Source organism: Phoca vitulina, unplaced genomic scaffold (genome assembly GCF_004348235.1).
Source record: "Phoca vitulina isolate PV1807 unplaced genomic scaffold, GSC_HSeal_1.0 scaffold18, whole genome shotgun sequence".
Classification (NCBI taxonomy): Eukaryota; Metazoa; Chordata; class Mammalia; order Carnivora; family Phocidae; genus Phoca; species Phoca vitulina.
In genome coordinates, this window is record NW_022589721.1 from 34,298,104 (window position 1) to 34,304,103 (window position 6,000).

Sequence of the window (6,000 nt, forward strand, 5' to 3'; positions counted from 1 at the left end):
CATCAACAAAATACTAGAAAACTGAATTCAGCAATGGGATTTATTCTTAGAATGCAAGAATATTCAACATACAAAAATCAATCAACAGGGGCGCCTGGGTGGCTCAGTCGTTAAGCGTCTGCCTTCGGCTCAGGTCATGGTCCCAGGGTCCTGGGATCGAGCCCCGTGTTGGGCTCTCTGCTCAGCGGAAAGCCTGCTTCTCCCTCTCCCACTCCCCCTGCTTGTGTTCCCGCTTTCACTGTGTCTCTGTCAAAAAATAAATAAAACCTTTAAAAAAAAAAATCAATCAACATAACTGATTCAAGGTGATCAATATGACTGGCCACCTTAACAGAATGAAGGAAGAAGAAAACCACATGATCATCTCAATTAATGCAAAAAAGATCTGACAAGATTCAACACCTTTTATAATAAAAACACCAAATAAACTAGGAATAGAAAGGAACATCCTCAACAGGATAAAAATCATATGTGAAAAGCCCACAGCTAACATCACACTCAATGGTGAAAAACTGAAAGCTTTTCCTCTAAGATGAAGAACAAGGCAAGGATGCCCCCTTTTCCTACTTTTATTCAACATAGTACTAGAAATTCTAGTCAGAGTAATTAGGCTAAATAAATATTAAAAAATATATAAAATCTAAGTTTAAAAGGAAAAAATTATCTCTGTTAGTAGATAACATAATCTTATATATAAAAAACCCTAAAGAACCCACAAAAAAATTGTTAGAGCTAATATATGCAGTCAGCAAAATTCCAGAATATAAAATCAACACAAACACACAAAATCAACTTATTACTACACATTTGCAAAGAACAATCTAAAAAAGGAAATTAAAAAAAAAATTACATTTACAATAACATAAAAAAAATATAAGATACTTAAGAATAAATTTAACCAAGGAGGCAAAAGACTTACACACTAAAAACTACAAAACACTGCTGAAAGAAATCAATGAAGGTCTAAATAAAGGGAAAGACATCCCATGTTCATGGACTGGAAGACTTCCTATTATCAAGATGACAATACCATCCAGAGTGACCTCAGATTCAATGCAATCCCTACAAAAATCCCAAAGGCCCCTACCCCTGGTTTTGTTTTGTTTTTTTAAGAAAAAGCCCATCCTAAAATTCATATGGAATCTCAAATGACCCCAAATAGTCAAAATAATCTTGGAAAAGAAGAACAAAATTGAGGGATTTACATTTCCTGGTTTCAAAAACTTATTTATAAAGCTATCATAATCAAAATACTTGCTTAAGGACAGACATAGAGACCAGGGCAACAGAACACAGCACCCAGAAACGAACCACCATATGTATGGTGGACGGGCTTTCAACAAAGGAGCCATGACCATTCAGTGGGGGAAGCGCAGCCCTTCCGCAAATGGTGTTGGCCAAACTGTCTGCCCACACACAGGAGACTGACGCTGGGCCCTCATCTCATACCACATACGAAAACTGACTCAAAATGGACCAAAGACCTAAACTTAAGAACTGAAACTATTAAACTCTTACAAGAAAACACAGGGAAAAGCTTCGCTGACATTGGGTTGGACAAGTATTTCTTGGATATAACACCCAAAGCACATGCAATAGAAAAAAACGGAAAAATTGTACTTAATGAAAAACTCTCATGCATCAAAGTGCAGTGTCAGGAGAATGGAAAGACAGAACGGGAGGAAAGAGTCATACATCCTATCCTGACAAGGGTTTAATTTCCAGGACACATAAAGAAGTCTTATGACTCAGGGGCGCCTGGGTGGCTCAGTTGGTTGAGTGTCTGACTTCAGCTCAGGTCATGATCTCAGGGTCCCTGTCGGGCTCCTTGCTCAGTGGGGAGTCTGCTTCTCCCTCTCCCTCTGCCTGCCGCTCTGCCTACTTGTTCTCTCTCTCTGTCAAATGAGTAAATAAAATCTTAAAAAAAAAAAAAGAAGTCTTATGACCCACCAACAAAACACCCCCAAACAACCACATTCAAAAAGGGGCAAAGGAGGTGAACAGATATTTGTGCAAAGAAAATGTACCGATGACCGGGGCATCTGGGTGGCTCAGTTGTTAGGCGTCTGCCATCAGCTCAGGTCATGGTCCCAGGGTCCTGGGATCAAGCTCCGCATCGGGCTCCCTGCTCCGCAGGAAGCCTGCTTCTCCCTCTCCCAGTCCCCCTGCTTGTGTTCCCTCTCTCTCTGTGTCTCTCTCTGTCAAATAAATAAATTAAATCTTTTAAAAAAAATCTTTAAAAAAAAAGATGTACCGATGATCAACAAGGACACGAAAAGGTGCTCCACATCCTTAGTCTTTAGGGAGATGCAAGCTGAAACAACTAGATCCTCACTAGGACGGCTATTAAAAGAAATGGGGGGAGGGATCACAAAGCCTCAGTGAGGACGTGAAGAGACCAGAACCCTTATAAGCTATTGGTAGGAACGTAAAATAGTACAACCATTATGGAAAACAGTGTGGCGGTTCCTCAAAAAGCTCAGCCTAGAATCACCAGATAGTCCGGCAGTCCCGCTCCTGGTTACCCACCCAGAGGCAGGGACAGCAGGCACTCCAAGCGAGGCCGACACGACCACGTCCACAAAGCAGCGTGAGCTACGGACCCGGAAGGTACAACCCAAGCGTCCACCAGAGTGTGGCCCGGATGTAAATGGGATGTTACTCGGCCCTAAAAGGAGCGAGGGACAAACTACCATGGGGACGAGAGCCGACAACATGCTGGGTGAGAGAAGCCAGACACAAAAGCGCAGACCCTGTCTGATTCTACTGCTATTAAATATCTACCAAGAGGCAAGTCCACGGACACAAAATGCAGATCAGCGGTGCCCAAGGTTGAGAAGGGGTCGTGGGGCGTTATCCCCGAATGCTTAACGCTTCTGTTTGGGGTGATGAAGAAGTTCTGGAAATAGACAGTGGTGGTGGCCATGCAACACCGTGAGTGCGATTAATACCACTGTGTGGTACAGACAGGAGCGGCAGATGCCGGGCGCTGGGGGCCTAGTCAGCTGAGCGTCTGCCTTCGGCTCAGGTCATGATCCCAGGGTCCCTGTCGGGCTCCCTGCTCAGCGGGGAGCCTGCTTCTCCCTCTGCCTCTGCCGCTCCCTGCCTTGTGCTCTCTCTCTCTCTCTCTCAAATAAATAAATAAAATCTTTAAAAAAGAAAAATAGCAAATTTTACATTATACTTATTTTACCACAATTAAAAAATTTAATAATGTAATGCACCAAAAATCATCCTAACATACACTTAAACAGGTGAATTGTAGGCTATGTGAATTATAGCTCAATAAATCTTTTTTTTAAGATTTTTTATTTATTTGACAGAGACACAGCGAGAGAGGGAACACAAGCAGGGGGAGTGGGAGAGGGAGAAGCAGGCTTCCCGCTGAGCAGGGAGCCCGATGCGGGGCTCGATCCCAGGACGCTGGGATCATGACCTGAGCCGAAGGCAGACGCTTAACGACTGAGCCACCCAGGCGCCCCTGTTTTTTTTTTTTAAAGATTTTATTTAAAAAATTTTTTTTCAAAAAAGATTTGAGAGAGAGAGTGGGAGAGAAGGAGCAGGGGAGGGGCGGAGGGAGAGAGAAACTCAAGCAGACTCCTTACTGGAGCCTGATACGGGGGCTCCATCCCACGACCCTGAGATCCTGACCTGAGCCAAAATCAAGAGTCAGACGCTCAACTGACTGCGCCACCCGGGCGCCCCCCTCAATAAAACGGTTTAAACAAAGACAAAGGAGCGGCCAATGAACACACAGTGTTCAACACCATCAGCTGTCAGGGAAACGCAAAGTGAAGCCACAGCGAGAGACCCTCGCACCACCAGAGAGGCTGCGGTCAACAGGACAGACGCTGACAAGTGCCATCAAGCGCGTGACAGAAGGAAAGCCTCATTCGCTCCTGGTGGCACCGTAAGGTGGCACGGCCACATGGGAAAGCGGGTAGTGGGGCCTGCAGCCACCACGTGACCCAGCAATCCCACTCCTAGGTGTCCATGCGAGAGAAACAAGAGCCTGTGCTCCCAAAAATTCACACACAAACGCTCACATAGTCCCAAACTGGGGACAACCCAAACGTCCCCCCAGTGACGAATGAACGAACAGTGTGGTCTCCGCACACAGCGGAGCACCATTCGGCCAGGAGAGGAGCGCAGGCCTGGACCTTGATGGCAACGCGATGACCCTCAAAACCAGGTTAGAAGAAAGAAGGCGGATGGCAAAGGCTGTGTGTTGCGGGACTTCCATGCGTGAAACGTCCAGGAAAGACGAGTGTATGGGGATGGCGGGTAGATCACCGACTGTCTGGCTGGGGGGCGCCACAGGTGGGACCGACCACAGAGGGAGCGGGGAGGAGTGTTTGGGGTGAAGGACGTGTTCTAGAACTGGATGCTGGGGACCGCTGCACAACCCTGCCTGTGCGGTGAGCCAGATGACCCGGGGGCTGCACCTCCGTGAAGCTAGGCTTCTTAAAACAGGCGCCCCGAGGCAGAGAGGAGAGAAGGGGTAGTTTCATATGCGGTTTGGGGGACGGGGCCTGCTCTATGGAGGAAACCTAAGTGGGGTCCGACTTCACACCACAGCCAGCTCAACAACAGCTAACACTTGCCCAAGGCCTGCTCCAAAGGCGGCAAAGGAAGTCTTACTCGCCACCATCCCCCTGCGGTGGGGGCGCCCATCAGCCTAATTTTACCGACCAAGAAGCGGAGGCCCCGAGGGGTGAGGTAGCGAGTGCGTGGTGGGCCGCACGCGGTGGTGACGGGGCTGGGCTAGGGACTGAGCCCCTGCCCCGGGGCTTCCTCTCAGGCCCACTGCACTGACGAGGACGGGGCAGGTCCAGGAACAGGACCACAGGGTGAACATGGACGGACTCCGCCCCACAAACACAGGAAGGATTTCAGCCGAAGGAAGGACACCACCGGCAAAGCCAACAGGTGATGGAAACTCGGCCTGTGACCTTGAAGCCAAAGGGTGATGCCCAGAGGACACGAGAGCTTGTGAGAGGCAGGCCGAGGTAGGGGGCAGGAGGGCCGTGGAGGGGCGGACCTCCAGGAGCCCCGCTGGCAAGCAGAGCAGCTGATGCAAGGGACCGGGGGACGGGGGAGCAGGGAGGCTGCAGGGGCCCTGGCACAGAGAGCGCTGGGCTGCCGTGGGGGTGGTGGGCGGACTCCCGCTTTCAACAGGGGGGCAGCCATGGACTGACACCTTGCGCACACGGGCATCTCGCAGCTGTGGACGCCGGCAGCCGGCAGCGTCTGGTGGAGCCGGAGCGCACCGAGTGCCCGCAGCACACATCGAGGGCCACGGGGGTGCTCAAGCGGGATGGGGACAGTGCAGGGCAGGAGCCCGGGCTGCAGCCACACACGTGCCTCAACGGGGAGAAATGGGTGCCAGGAAAGAGAAGGGGTCAGACGAGAATCTCCAGGGGCTATGAAAACTAGCGGGTGAGCACGGGGGCCTCCGGAGTCTCCAAGTGTCTCCCTCAAACACGCATTAGCCAGAGAGCAGACAGCGGAGGCACCTCGGCGGACACCCGAGGAGGACGGCCCCTGCTGGGACGGTGGCGTCCGGGTGCCAGGCCCCCCGGGGTGGCGGGCATCCCACAGAAGGACAGCCGTCCTTGCCGCCCGTGGGTCCTGAGCAGCCGAGGGACAGAGGGGATGCTCCTGAGGGAAGGAGAGGAGACAGGCCGGGGGCCGGGGGGCCGGAGGCTGACCTCGGAGCGGCAGGTCCCGCAGTAGCCATGTGGCCCCCGAAGAGGGAAAGGAGCAGAGACTCACTCCCAGCCTAAATTATTCACAAGAAAAGGGAGCGCGCCTCTTTAACAAGCCAGGGCTTTATGAAGCAAGGTTAACAATTTCACTTGATTCAGTAGAATATTATAAACTCTCTGGGGCCCGTTTGAGGACTTGTGCATCAGGCACAAGGCGATGACTCAGCACTTTTTATATTATTTAGAGAATAAAATTAACCCTCGCCGGCCCAGGCTGCCGCCCCCCCCCCCC

The 6,000-nt window shown here is 50.5% G+C and overlaps 1 protein-coding gene across 1 annotated transcript in view; it reads right to left on the reverse strand.

Moving 5' to 3' along the window:
* Positions 1-6,000, reverse strand: part of ZC3H3 (zinc finger CCCH-type containing 3) — a 91,425-nt gene that overhangs the window by 12,738 nt on the left and 72,687 nt on the right. The window lies entirely within an intron of this gene.